Source organism: Schistocerca gregaria, chromosome 8 (assembly GCF_023897955.1).
Source record: "Schistocerca gregaria isolate iqSchGreg1 chromosome 8, iqSchGreg1.2, whole genome shotgun sequence".
In the NCBI taxonomy this organism is placed as follows: Eukaryota; Metazoa; Arthropoda; class Insecta; order Orthoptera; family Acrididae; genus Schistocerca; species Schistocerca gregaria.
The window spans coordinates 191,268,742-191,283,929 of NC_064927.1; the positions used below are offsets into that span (position 1 = coordinate 191,268,742).

General features: G+C 43.3%; 1 protein-coding gene and 1 pseudogene across 1 annotated transcript in view; both read right to left on the bottom strand.

The window, feature by feature from the left end:
* The window catches only part of LOC126284502 (nephrin-like), a 1,138,462-nt gene that overhangs the window by 641,697 nt on the left and 481,577 nt on the right, over nucleotides 1-15,188 (bottom strand). The window lies entirely within an intron of this gene.
* Nucleotides 11,241-11,358, bottom strand: LOC126285555 (5S ribosomal RNA; annotated as a pseudogene).

Below are 15,188 nucleotides of genomic sequence, written 5' to 3' on the forward strand. Positions count from 1 at the left end.
CCACCAAGGTAACAGAGCAGCGCTTTCATGGGAGATGAGGCGTGTCTACGCAACAGCTAGATCCATATTCTCAAATGTTCAAATGCGTGTGAATTCCTAAGGGACCAAACTGCTGAGGTCATCCGTCCCTCGACTTACACACTACTTAAACTAACTCGCGCTAAGGACAACGCACACATCCGTGCCCGAGGGAGGACTCGAACCTCCGACGGGGGGTTCGTGCAATCAATGAAATTAGCCAGACCACGCGAACACTCCACGCGGCTTCCATGTTCTCCACTGGAAATTGTGCGAATCTGTCGCGATGGCTGTATAACGAACAACAGACACACACACACACACATAACATTTTAAGACGTCTACTCTGGAGGGTCAGAGTAGCGGAATCTCTTTTCCTTTTTACATATTAAGCACTATGTAAATAGGTACATATTGGTGTCCCGCCTAAGGGCCGTTAGTCGCCTTTCTTCTTACATTTTTGCATATATTTGTAATTTTGTTTTTGCAATATGTAACTGGAGTTGTCAAGAACAAATACTGTTTATTACGTCTTTCATACGGCACCCATTGTCTACGCAAAGTGTCGTTTTTTTCCCGTTACAAAAATAGAAAATAATATCTTTTCCAGCGGACGTTGGCGTGCCCGCCAAAATTGGTACAGAGCGGCGTTCGTTTCATCGACGTGTATTAACAGGGACCGAATAAAGAGGAGAATAACCAGTACTCCAACAGCACCTGAGCAGCGCTGCTGAATGTCACCGCAGGCCATGATGGTGCTAACACTGCTCGAGTAGTGGTTATTCATCGTGTTTTACTGCTCCTGGTCCATACAGATCAATAGAACAAATAACCGAGGACGTTAAATGTAAATGTTACTGCGAGGTGAAGAAACTGACAGAGAAAGGAAAGTTGGTGGTGGTGGTGGTGGTTAGTGTTTAACGTCCCGTCGACAACGAGGTCATTAGAGACGGAGCGCAAGTTCGGGTTAGGGAAGGATTGGGAAGTAAATCGGCCGTGCCCTTTCAAAGGAACCATCCCGGAAAAGTAAAGTTGTGGTGGGTCATGTCAAACCAGTCAGATGATCCACAGTAACATGGATGTTATGGCCCTATATTTAATATATATGCTATTATCCTGTTATGTCGTCAAGCTAATGTTTTTCATACGTTTCCCTCCCTCGCCTGTTCAGCGAAGAATTTTGTCGTCTGTAGTCTTGTCAACCAATTTTGAGCATTCTTTTCTAAAACCAAATCTAAATTATTTCGCTCCTCTTCCTTTCCGGTTCTGCAAAAGTTTATGATTCACTTTTACAAAATGCTACTGTCGAGATATACAATATCAGAAATTCTTTCTCAAGCTAAAGCCTGTGAACTGAAGAGCGAGGTACGGCGACTGTCCTTCGAAACGACAACAGTTCAAATCCCGTCTGACCTGCCAGGTTATACTTTCCGCGATTTCTCTCAAGGCAAATGCAAAACAAATTGCTTGGAAAAAACACTGACGATACCCTTTCTCATCCTCCCCCAATCCGAACAATGATCTCAACGCCGACGCGACATTACGCACTTACCCTCATTCTTTCCTTTTTCCAACAGAAAAGAGTTTAAGTTGTCAATTAGAGTTAGCTCAAAGTCGTCGATTATAGTTAGGTCAGTACGACAAAAATCTAATAAAGTGCCAATATTTTCCATCTAGATGAATCGAATCAATTATTTACGATGGCATGATGAAGAGCCAACAGTCACTAAGTTAATAATTTTTTATTTAAGTCCTGACAGGTTTTTCATTCCACCTTCACATACCTATGGTCACGTTTTGTCCAGTGAATCATATAGTCCGTAGCGTTATCGACTTGGCGGCTCTATAAAAACATAACTCGATTGGACTTGCAAAGAGGTGTGCACCACACCAGCATACCATACGCTCTGCTATTCACCACTCAACAAGTAAATGTGGTCATTTAGAATACAAGGGCACGAAACGTACCATGACTTGAATAAAGAAGGAAATTTGTCAACTGAGTGAACGTTAGGGTTCCAATTCATATAGTACACGACCCGCAATAGTTTCTCCTTCTTTTTTGAACTGCCTCAAGTGCTACACAATATTGTATGCAAGGGGCTCCGAGGAAAATATGTGACCTCTACAAAGTACCGCATTAATGTCTGTTTATCATATACGCAGAACAGCGCAGGCAATATCGGATTCCCGGAAGCTGAAATGCCATCCCGTATTGCTTCTAGCGTTATGATTTTCTGTAATCCACTTAAGAGCGTGTAATCCGCAGCGTCCTTCTTTTATTGCTGCAACATGGCGAAGTTCGGCGAGCGCAGCTGAAGAAAGCCGGGGCCAGTTGTGTAGGCGGCGCGTTAATCAGGGCCCGCACTCATCAGCAACCGTCCCGTAATCACAAAAGTTGGCCCGCACGCCGCTTCCGCCCGAAGAATCTCCGTAATTAGTTCCATAACTCCGCCAGCACTGCTCCGCATTAGACCCAGTTTCTTTAACGGGCGTTAAATACATTTTATTAACAGCAGCAGAACACAAAATATGGGTCATATCGCCACTGCGGTACTTTAATCACACTTCCAAAACTCCCTCAGCGACTCCTAGAGGACGGTGTTTCGATTAGTTTTGCAAACAGAACCTGTACACACTGGCGGAAAAAAATCGCAACACCAAAAAATTATTAATGTAGAGTAACGAATTTTGGCGAATATGCACTACTGACCATTAATTTTGCTACACCAAGAAGAAATGCAGATGAATGGGTATTCGTTGGACAAATATATTATACTAGAACTGATATGTGATTACATTTTCACGCAATTTGGGTGCATAGATCCTGAGAAATCAGTACCTAGAACAACCACCTCTGCCCGTAATAACGGCCTTGATACGCCTGGGCATTGGGTCAAGCAGAGTTTGGATCGCTTGTACAGGTACAGCTGCCCATGCAGTTTCAACACGATACCACAGTTCATCAAGAGTAGTGACTGGCGTATAGTGACGAGCCAGTTGCTCGGCCACCATTGACCAGACGTTTCCAAATGGTGAGAGATCTGGAGACTGTGCTGGCCACGGCAGCAGTCCAACATTTTCTGTATCCAGAAAGGCCCGTACAGGACCTGCAACATGCGGTCTTGCGTTATCCTGCTTAAATGTAGGCATCGAATAAAGGGTAGAGCCACGGGTTGTAACTCATCTGAAATGTAACATGCACTGTTCAAAGTGCCGACAACGCGAACAAGAGGTGACCGAGACGTATAACCAATGGCACCCCATACCGTCAGGCCGGGTGATACGCCAGTTTGGCGATGACGAATACACGCTTCCAATATGCGTTCACCGTAATGTCGCCAAACACGGATGCGACCATCATGATGCTGTAAACAGAACCTAGATTCACCCGAAAAAATGACGTTTTGTCATTCGTGCACACAGGCTCGTCGTTGAGTACACTATCGCAGTCGCTCCTGTCTGTGATGCAGCGTCAAGGGTAACCGCAGCCATGGTCTCCGAGCTGATAGTGTATGCTGTGCAAACGTCGTCGAACTGTTGATGCAGACGGTTGTTGTCTTGCAGACGTCCCCATCTGTTAACTCAGGGACTGAGACGTGGCTGCACGATCCGTTACAGCCATGCGGATAAGATGGCTGTCATCTCGACTGCTAGTGATACGAGGCCGTAGGGATCCAGCACGGCGTTCCGTATTACCCTCTCTGAACCCACCGATTCCATATTCTGCTAACAGTCATTGTTCTCGACCAACGCGAGCTGCAATAACGCGATACGATAAACCGCAATCGCGATAGGCTACAATCCGACCTTTATCAAAGTCGGAAACGTGATGGTACGCATTTCTCCTCCTTACACGAAGCATCACAAAAACGTTTCACCAGGAAACGCCGGTCAAGTGCTGTTTGTGTATGAGAAATCGTTTGGAATGTTTCCTCATGTCAGCACGCTGTAGGTGTCGCCACCGGCGCCAACCTTGTGGGATAGCTCTGAAAAGCTAATCATTTGCGTATCACAGCATCTTCTTCCTGTCGGTTAAATTTCGCGTCTGTAGCACGTCATCTTCGCGGTGTATCAATTTTAATGGCCAGTAGTGTATTTGTCGTGGTACCACAGTGCACACTGTAAGATCCCGGGTTTCTGTAAGCGTGAGATAATGCATTGCAAACGTGAATGCTGGTACTTTAATAACAGGAGTACCCACCATAATGTTGAATACAAGCGTGCAGAAGTGCATGCATTGTGCTATACAGGTGCCGGATGCCGGTTTGTGGGCCGGAGTTCCATGTCGTTTGCACTTGGTCGCTCAATAGAAGGACGGTTAACACTCTTTGTGGATGACGCTAGAGTTGATCGAGAATAGCAAGACAACATGTCGACACTCTGTAGAGCATGTTTTGGTACAACTGTAGCATGTGGGTTAGCGTTATCCTGTTGGAAAACATGTTCTTCACGAAGGGCAGCACAACAGGTGAATCACCGGTCTGACGTATAAATTTACAGTCGGGGTGCGTGGGATAACCACGAGATTGCTCCTGCTGTCATACGAAATCGCTCTAGGTGTAGGTCCAGTGCGCCTAGCACTCGGAAAAGTTTGTTGCAGGCTCCCAGCTAGCCTCCTTCTAATCAAAACACGGCCATCGCTGGCACCCCAGCAGAACCAGATTTCTTCAGAGAACACAACAGACCTCCACCCTGCCCTCCTACGAGCTCTCGTTTGACACTATTGAAGTCACAAATGCACGCTACAGGCTGTCTGGTACGGAGCGGTCATTGAAATAACTGGTTTGCAACAGTTCTTTGTGTCACAGTGGTGTCAATTGCTGCTCAAATTGCTGCTGCAGAAGCAGTACCATGCGCCACAGCCATACGCCGACCACGACTTCTTCTTTAGCGAGCGAGGTGGCGCAGTGGCTAGCACACTGTACACGCATCAGGGAGGACGATGGTTAAATCCCGCCTCCTGCCATCCTGATTTTTTTCCGTGATTTCCCTAAATCGCTTCAGGCAAATTTCGGGAAGGTATCTTTGACAGGGCACAGCCGACTTCCTTCCCCATCTTTCCCTAATCCAATGAGACCGATGACCTCGCTGGTCAGTCTCATCCCCCAAATAAATCCACTCCAGGAGCGCTAGTTCTGCAAGGTTCGCAGGAGAGCTTCTGTAAAGTTTGGAAGGTAGGAGACGAGGTACTGGCAGAAGTAATGCTGTGGGGACGGGGCGTGAGTCATGCTTAGGTAGCTCAGATGGCAGAGCACTTGCACGCGAAAGACAAAGGTCTCGATTTCGAGTCTCGGTCCGGCACAAAGTTTTAATCTGCCAGGAAGTTTCATATCAGCGCACACCACTGCAGAGTGAAAATCTCATTCTGCAAATCCAATCCAATGCAAGACGGTCTTCTCTCTCGGCCACGTGGCCGTCCGGAGCCCCGTCTTCTTGAGACCGTACATTCTTGTGACCACAGCTGCCATCAGTCATGTACAGTGGCTACATTCCTGCCAAGTCTTTCATCAGTATCGTATAAGGAATATCTAGTTTCTCGCAACCCTATTACACGACATCGTTCGTACTCTGAGAGATGTTGATAATGGTGAGGTGTTGATAATGGCGTCTTTGTCACCTCTAGGACATTCTCGACTAACATCAGTTCACCACGCCAGTCTCAAGGTAACTAACACTCACGCCCGTTACACAGTATATTTAAAGTAAAGCTTATTTGCATCGCCATAATGGCGCTATTTGCGCCACACTAATGTGACTGACGCGAAATTTGAACAGACGTCTTCTTTCAGATGTAGGAACACGCCAACCAACTTTCGTTTATACCGCACAATTCCTTCTTGCCATTTTTTCTGTCAATGTAATGTTTTAGTTTTCAGTGGTATTCGTTACGTTGCTGAGAGTGTCGAAAACATAATGTGATTTCCTCATCTTCCAATTCAACAGACGCAACGGCATTGAATAGCACTCGCTCTTTAGCCACTATGAGATGCATGAAAGAGAAATAAAAATTATGTTATCATGGAAATGTTTTTTACAAAGACAGCTGAGTAATATTTAATGAGAACTAGTCTATGAATCATATTTAGCCGGCTTTGCATGTGTAGCTACGTGAACACGTAGTTGAACGACAGACAGAACCGCTTTTTTCTAGACCAAATGTGGCTGGTTCCGGCGGAGGTTCGAGTCCTCCCTCGGGCATGGGTGTGTGTGTTCCTCCTTAGGATAATTTAGGTAAAGTAGTGTGTAAGCTTAGGGACTGATGACCTTAGAAGTTAAGACCCATAATATTTCACACACATTTGAACATTTTTATAGACTACCGAATCTGCAGTGTATTTTAGTGTCGTGTAACTAAGTCTCCGAGTGGGAGCGATGGTTCTCCAGGCAGCTTGACTCGTTTTGGAATGCGACTGGATGTTTTTCTTGTTTCCACTTGTGTTTTTATAACTTTAAATGAATTCAGACGCAAGGCAAGCCGTTAATCCTTAGCTGCACCCCCTTAAATGACATGTAATCCTATTATGTATGTCATTTGCTAGATGTTATTTACATATTGCATTTAAATCCGTCATCTATTATGGTCCATAAATTCTGTTAAAGTAATATGCGTTGTTGGGGCGGAACCGTGAGGCGCTGAATGAGACATAACATATTCTGCTCCTTCATTTTTTAATGAAGATATATTTCAAACTATATATTTATTTTTTCTTGCTTGCTTTGCCAGAAAGTGTGGACTTACATTAGAAACACTGAGAAGCAGCAATTGGATATTAAATCAACGGAAATGGCACTTTCAGCCGTTTTATCTTCTGGAATGGGAGTTTTAAATACAACGAACGATTCTAACGTTCAAAACTCAACGTTGGAAAGATATGGAAAGCTATGTTTGTAAAGCTATAAGAAAATCCAACTACATACAGTTGACAACTCAGATAGCATATTTGAAAATGTATTCACTGCACAATATATGGACGAGATGCTACCATACCTGAAGCCAATGGATAGCAGAAATTTTAGTCCAGATCATTATCCTATCATCTCGCAGAAAGAAAATGGCTTACCGTAGAGACTTGGCCAAGAAATGTGTAACTAGGCAGGACTATGTAATAGGATTTATTAATAGGCATCCGATGTTGCCTCATCAAAAGCCAGAAAATACATCTGGTGCACAAACGATGGGATTCAATAAAGTAATTGTAACAGTAAATTAGGATTTGACATTAAAAATAACCGTACAGTTTTCAAAAAACATTAAAATATTTTCTTATTGTTAACAATTTTTCTTTAGTCTAAAGTGTTCATTAAATATCGTTAGATCTAAGTTACATGTTGATATTCTTAATAATTTGATCGTTTATGAAATAATTTCAAAATTTATGTAAAATTTCACAAAGAAATTGGGGCATAACGGGAAAAATGCAAGCATTTATTTGAAACAATGTAAAACATATGTAGGATAGAGTTTTAAATAATTTTAATTTAAGGCATTGTAGTTCATACTACAAGGTTATTTTTTGTATCCTTTCAAGTCTTTTGCTGAAATAACACCAACCTTTTTTTTTTTAATTCGACTCGTCCACATTGATTTCCATTTTTTCATATTTTAAGTGAAAAATAGAAATCCTCCACCTCAAACCACAACGGTCCTATTACACCCCCTTTTAGGAATTAAAATAATTTTACATCCTTCAAGTTCTGTTCCCTAAAGAGCGGCATACTGAGTTCTCTCTGCGTGGAAGTCCTGTATGAAATCACAAATCCGGTGATCAACTCGGAAAGTTCCTGTTTGCTCTAATAAATGACCGTACGGGATTAACAGATGCGTTCTCCCTAAAGTCAATTAACACAGTGACATCCAGGGAGCCCAGGTCTCTGGTGTTCTGCATCTCATTGACGAAGTGAGATAGCTGAGCTTGACAAGGACTCTGTTTCAAAATCCATGTTCATTTTTATAGAGGAGGCATTGATTCTCAAAAAATCGCAGTGTGTGAACATAAGATATGTTCTAGAATTCTTCAACAGGCTGACGCCAGCGATACAGGACCCTATATTTATTTGCGTATGTCTCTTCATCAAAACGGGGATGACCTAACCTCTGTTTCAGAGACAACACATGCGTAATGTCAGGTGCAGCTGAGAGTGTCTTTGTGGACACTGCAATAAATATAAAATCACTTTACACTGAAGAGCCAAAGAAACTAGTACTCCTGCCTAACACACAAAGTGCCGCAATAGGATATGCCTTGGACTCGGCTAATGTCTGAATTAGAGCTGGAGGGGATTGACAACAAAAATCATTCAGGGATGGCTATAAATCCATAAGAGTACGAGGGGATGGAGATCTCTTCTGAGCAGCACGTTGCAAGGCATCCCAGATATGCTCAATAATGCTCATGTCCGGGGAGTTTGCTGGCACCGCGCGACCGCTACGGTCGCAGGTTCGAATCCTACCTCGGGCATGGATTTGTGTGCTGTCCTTAGGTTAGTTAGGTTTAAATAGTTGTAAGTTCTAGGGGACTGATGACCTCAAATGTTAAGTCCAATAGTGCTCAGAGCAATTTGGGGAGTTTGGTGGCCAGCGGAAGTGTTTAAACTCAAAAGAGTGCTCCTACAGCTACTCTGTAGCAATTCTGGATGTGTGTTCTACTGGAATTGCCCAAGTCGGTCTGAATGCACAATGGACATGAATGGATGCATGTGACTATAGAGGATTCTTACGTATGTTTCACTTGTAACAGTCGTATCTAGACACAGCAAGGGTCCATTATCACTCCATCTGCACACCTTCCACACCGTTACAGAGCCTCCACCAGATTGAATAGTTCCCAGCTGACCTGCAGGGTCCATGGATTTATGAGGTTGCCCCCACACCCGTACACATCCACCCACTCGATACAACGAGACCTGTCCGACAAAGCAACATGTTTCCAATGATCATCAGTTCAATGTCGGTGTTGACGGACCGAGACGAGGCGTAAAGGTTTGTGACGTGCAGTCATGAAGGGTACTGGAAAGCCCATGTCGATGATGTTTCGTTGAATGGTTCACACGCTGAAACTTGCTGATGGCACTGAAATCTGTATCAATTTGCGGGAGGTTTGCACTTCTGTCACTTTTAACGATTCCCTTTAGTCTTCGTTGGTCCCATTCTTTCAGGATCCTTTTCCGGGCGAAACGATGTCGGAGGTTTGTTGTTTTACCGGATTCTTGATATTCACGGTACACTCGTTAAATGGTCGTACAGGAAAATCCCCACTTCATCGCCACCTCGGAGATGCTTGTGCGCCGATTATAACACCACGTTCAAACTCTCTTTCATCGTGACAATCTGCCATTGTAGCAGTAGTAACCGATCTAACAACTGCGCCAGACACTTGTCTTATTTAGGCATTGCTGACCGCAGCACCTTATTCTGCCTGTCTACGTATCTCTGTATTTGAATACGCATGCTTATGCAGTTTCTTTGGCGCTTCAGCGTAATATGTTCTTTGTATGTAATTTTATGCCCATCTTTGGAAAATAAAGTAATCTAGTCAACTTTTTTGCATTTTAAAATTCTGAAATAGTATTTATTATTTTTAGTGCATACTTCTACCGTATTCCACGTATGTTTTAAAATTTTGGGTTAAACTTAATCCCAAAATTTAGGCCTTCTTAGTATACGTCACTTTTCCGAATGAATATTCAAAATTTTCCCGTTCAGTACCATGATTACACGTTAGTATTCCTTCAAAAGGTATATTGTCAGTCGAAGTCGACAACAATTAATGAAATTCGCATTGAAAAAATTTTTTGTTGTGGTCATAGTACAGTTAGTAAATCACGTACTGAACGTGCCTTGATATTTCTAAGACTGTGATGCACGATATTTTCAGGTTGTGGACCGTACTTATACTTCAGTACCTCCTTTAAAGGTTTTTTATTTAGGATAGCAACAATTAACGAATTTTGGTTTTTTAATTTTTTTTAGAATTGACATGGAGTACACCCCCTTAGTAATGCGCATTATGTAAAATTCGTTGGTGCTGCCAGGTATCGTATCAGAAAAAATAAATCATTAGACCGACAGATCACTTCTAATGTGGGCCAGCAGATATTCAATGTAGCTCATAGTTGGCAACTTCCCGCAACGTTATCCGCATTCTGGATGAAGTAAACGGGGTTGCCTATGTTAAGGTTGGACGGATCGCCTGTTGCGGCCTTCAGCATTCAATTTAGTCCCCAAATACGGTGTAAGTGCAGAATTTTTTGGTAATCACCGCTGCTGAGCGGGTAAGCTTGCTACGAGTGCGGGAAATGTGTCTGTGTTAACGTTTCTGGACAATGCTGCAGAAAGATTTTTATGTTACCTCCACGGTGTGTCCAGAGGAGCCGAAGGAGATAAAAGTGTCCAGCTAGGGACGTGTGAGCGGTGACAGCTGGCCTACGAAACGTCAGCGGTAATGGAGTGTTGGGCGCCAATGCAGTGATATAAAGCCTATAGAAACATGCTGAACTATATACTGAAATGACAGACGCAACAGAGTAAGACTGTAATTGGACTAACATTAATTGGAAACACTTACAGTTAGCCAGGGACTCAAGAGACGCAATTTTCGTACTGAATTACAAAGAACGAAGTATATAAAATTACACCATTCGTGACTATGTCATTGTTAACCCTCTCAACCGATATTATTTTACAGTGATTCCTTCTTGGAGTTTGAACAGATTATTTAATTTGAAGCGAAATTAATTATTTAATCTTGTGGTGAAATATTTATTCCATGGGAGTAATAGAATCTCTGTACGTGTAGGCCTGTTATCAGTTGTGAGCAGTTGCAAAATTTAACATGACATACAGGCAGTTACACGAACATTTTCATCCAGTCTATACTAATTCTTAATCCTTGTACATTTTCAAGGGTATGGCAGTGCAATTCAATCAGGTTTTAGAATCTTTGCATGTACAGGTGGTAAATTGATTGGCTACTAACAGCAATCACAATATTCATCTCGCGATAGCCAGTCCGCCACAAAACTGCTCCCGACAGGCCATAAAGGCCCAAAGGTACCGACCGGCCGCCGTGTCATCTTCACCCCATAGGAGTCACTGGATGCGGATATGGAGGGGCATGTGGCCAGCACACCGCTCTCCCTGCCGTATGTCAATTTCCGAGACCGGAGCAGTTACATCTCAGTCAAGTAGTTTGCTTCACAAGGGTTGAGTGCACCCCACTTGACAACAGCGCTCGGCAGACCGGATGGTCACCCATCCAAGTGCCAGCCCAGCCCGAGAGCGCTTAACTTCGGTGATCTGACGGGAACCGGTGTGACCACTGCGGCAAGGCCGTTGGCAGTCCACCATAAGGTGTACAAAATATTTTAGGGGCCAATTTTACTTTGCCCATTTGGTGTAGTGGCCTAGAAAATAATTAGTACATCTCAAGATAGGCAACCCATCATCTGCACCTACGGTGTGTTATATTAGTTGGGTTACCAATCTTTAGGCAGATGAAAAATTTCTGGATCAGTTTCACTTTGTTTAGACTGAATATTACAGGAGGACATCGAATTGTCTAGTCCGAATGTATTCTAACTGCCTTGTTATCTGACATGAATCGATTAGGCACCCTCCAAAATGATGAATTAATAGTTCAGTGACTACTAAATGAACAAGAATTACAAGTAATTGGCTTGTTACTTTAAAGCCACTCATCAGCCATCTGACAAACGACAATCATTTTAAAGTGAAATCTTGGCACATCTGATTGAGGGTCCGGGGGAAGGTTCTAATAATCGCTTATAAAAATGGAACAATTGTGATCACGAAGTTCTACTGTGATTGTCGTGATGCTATTATAAGAGGGAATGCGTTGCATCTGTGGCACAGTTGGAAGCAAAATGGTAATTCAAATCCGACCGCAAATCTTCAAGTGAAGTTAGAGGTTATTGAAATCTTATAAGAATGACTTTACTGTTTTTACAGATCATCTCGGCGTTGCGGTTCAATCTCACCGTATCGATCCGTTGGTGGAGACTGAAGTGGTTGCACAGTCAGTCATTGCCGGCGCACCAACGATCCTTGCCTGCAACTAAGTTCGAGTCGGCCCGAAATCTTTCTGGGTCCTTCTGCTCATCTACTCGCAGATGGCCATTGGCGGCATCGCAGGCCAGTGGAGGAGAAGTCTTTAGGTGAAGGTTCCCCGAAATTAAAAAGTAGAAGAGTCGAGAGCGGAGAATCGAATGAACTTCTACGAACTGATTCTTAAAAGGAAAACTTGTATTTTTAAATTTGGCGTTCTTTAATCTGTTCGGTTTAGGTGGGCTGCCGATATTGCGATTGCTGACCGGTAAAACGATCCCTGAAAAGATGCTTGCGCCCCACCCCTGAGTTCCTCTTCAGGTGGTTATCCAGCAATGCACTTCTATCAATTTGTGCTGAAAAAGAGCGTCTCACTCTCTCTCTCTCTCTCTCTCTCTCTCTCTCTCTCTCTCTCTCTCTCTCTCTGTCTCTGTCTCTTTCTGTGAGCAGTGAGATGGGACCTCAGTCGCATAGTCGAGTTGCTTCTTGTAACTTCCAGTTTATCTATATTAAAAAATCTTGGCAGTTCTTATATTAGCCACCTAACTTCCTGCGGTGTTCCACGCTTACAAGGTTTCAAACTGTGACCCTTCTCTCAATTTTCTAGGCGTTATCTGGGACTTCTAGTGGGTTCCAGAGAAACACAGCTTTCCACGATTTGCTCACAATAGTGCATTTCCTGACGCTCGCTAAAAACAGCATTTCGCCTGTTTCAACCTTCAAGTCTAAAACAGTCGCTACTGGGATGTGGGAGATCGTATCTATGTCGCCTATGGGGCACCCAGCGTCCAGCTGCGGCTGCTCAAAAGGAAAGTCTGATGAAGTGAGCGACATTGACTTACAGCTAATGGGGCAGGCTCTTCTGAGAAGTCACCTGCGGCGTAGTCCCTCTATACGGCTACATGGCTCGACCAGTGAGCTTCCAAATGGCTTCCATGGCTTCATACTTATACAGCATGAAAATACGAATAAAATTTAAATTAATTTTACTGCTGACAATCACTGGTACTCTCAGTATTGATTCATTATTCGGATGTAACGGATCTCTATACAGGGTAGTTCATTGATCGTGACAGGGCAAAATATATCACGAAATAAGCGTCAAACGGAAAAAAACTACAAAGAACGAAACTTACCTAGCTTGAAGGGGGAAAACCGATATCGCTCTGGTTGGCCCGCTAGATGGCGCTGCCATAGGTCAAACGGATATCAACTGCGTTGTTTTTAAATAGGAACCTTATTTATATTACATAATCGTAGTACGTAAAGAAATATGAATGTTTTAGCTGGACCACTTTTTTCGCTTTGTGATACATGGCGCTGTAATAAACATATGGCTCATAATTTTAGACGAACAGTTGGTAACAGGTAGGTTTTAAAAATTAAAATACAGAACGTAGGTACGTTTGAACACTTTATTTCGGTTGTTCCAATGTGATACATGTACCTTTGTGAACTTATCATTTGTGAGAACGCATGCTGCTACAGCGTCATTATCTGTAAATACCACGTTAATACAATAAATGCTCAAAATGATGTCCGTCAACCTCAATGCATTTGGCAATACGTGTAATGACATTCCTCTCAACAGCGAGTAGTTCGCCTTCCGTAATGTTTGCACATGCATTGACAATGCGTTGCTGCATGGTGTCAGGCGTTGTCGGTGGATCACGATAGCAAATAACCTTCAACTTTCCTCAAAGAAAGAAATTCGGGAACGTCAGATCCGGTGAACGTGGGATGGTGCTTCGACGACCAATCCACCTGTCATGAAATATGCTATTCAACACCGCTTCAGCCGCACGCAAGCTATGTGCCAGACATCATGTTGGAATTTCATCGCTATTCTGTCATGCAGTGAAACAGGTTCTAGTAACATCGGTAGAACATTACGAAGGAAATCAGCATACATTGCACCATTTAGATTGCCATCGATAAAATGGGGGTTCAATTTTCCTTCCTCCCGTGATGCCGCACCATACATTAACCCGCCAAGGTCGCTGATGTTCCAATTGTCGCAGCCATCATGGATTTTCCCTTGCCCAATAGTACATATCATGCCGATTTACGTTACCGCTGTTGGTGAATGACGCTTCGTCACTAAATAGAACGTGTGCAAAAAATCTGTCATCGTCCCGTAATTTCTCTTGTGCTTAGTGCCACACGACGTTCAAAGTCATGTAATTCCTGGTGCATAGAAATATGGTAGGGTGCAATCGATGTTGATGTGGCATTCTCAACACCGACGTTTTTGAGATTCCCGATTCTCGCGCAATTTGTCTGCTACTGGTGGGCGGGTTAGCCGTTAGCCGCACCTACTTGGGCATCATCATCATTTGTTGCAGGTCGTGTTTGACGTTTCACATGTGTCTGAACTCTTCCTGTTTCCTGGTGAACTGTCCGGACACTTGGACGATGTAGTCCAGGATACCGAGCACCGTACATAGCACACGCCTGTTGGGCATTTTGATCACAATAGCCATACATCAACACGATGTCGACCTTTTCCGGAATTGGTAAACGGTCCATTTTAACATGGGTAATGTATCACGAATCAAATACCGTCCGCACTGGCGAAATGTTACGTGATACCATGTACTTACACGTTTGTGACTATTACAGCGCCGTCTTTCACAAAGCAAAAAAAGTGGTCCAACTAAAACATTCATATTTCTTTACGTACTACACGAATATGTAATAAAATGGGGGTTCCTATTTAAAAAAAGAAAACAGTTGATATCCGTTTGACCTATGGCAGAGCCATCTAGCGGGCCTACCACAGGGCCATTTGGTTTTCTCCTTCAAGCTAGACGAGTTTTGTTCTTTCTACTTTTTTCGTTTGATGCTTATTTCGTGAGATATTTGGCCCGGTCACTGTCATTGGACCACCCTGTATTCTGGTTTTATATTAGTTTCGGTGTAGTTCTGGAGAAAAAAGGAACGGTTACATAACCAATATGCACGGGAGTAAATCACGAATGTGAAACCAATTCCTGTGACAAGACAAGTCAGCTAAGAGTCAAATTCACTGGTATTTAGTTCTTACAACGTGGAGTCGCTGTTTACAGAGCGCATATTTTTTTGGTTTATTTGGAAGGTAACG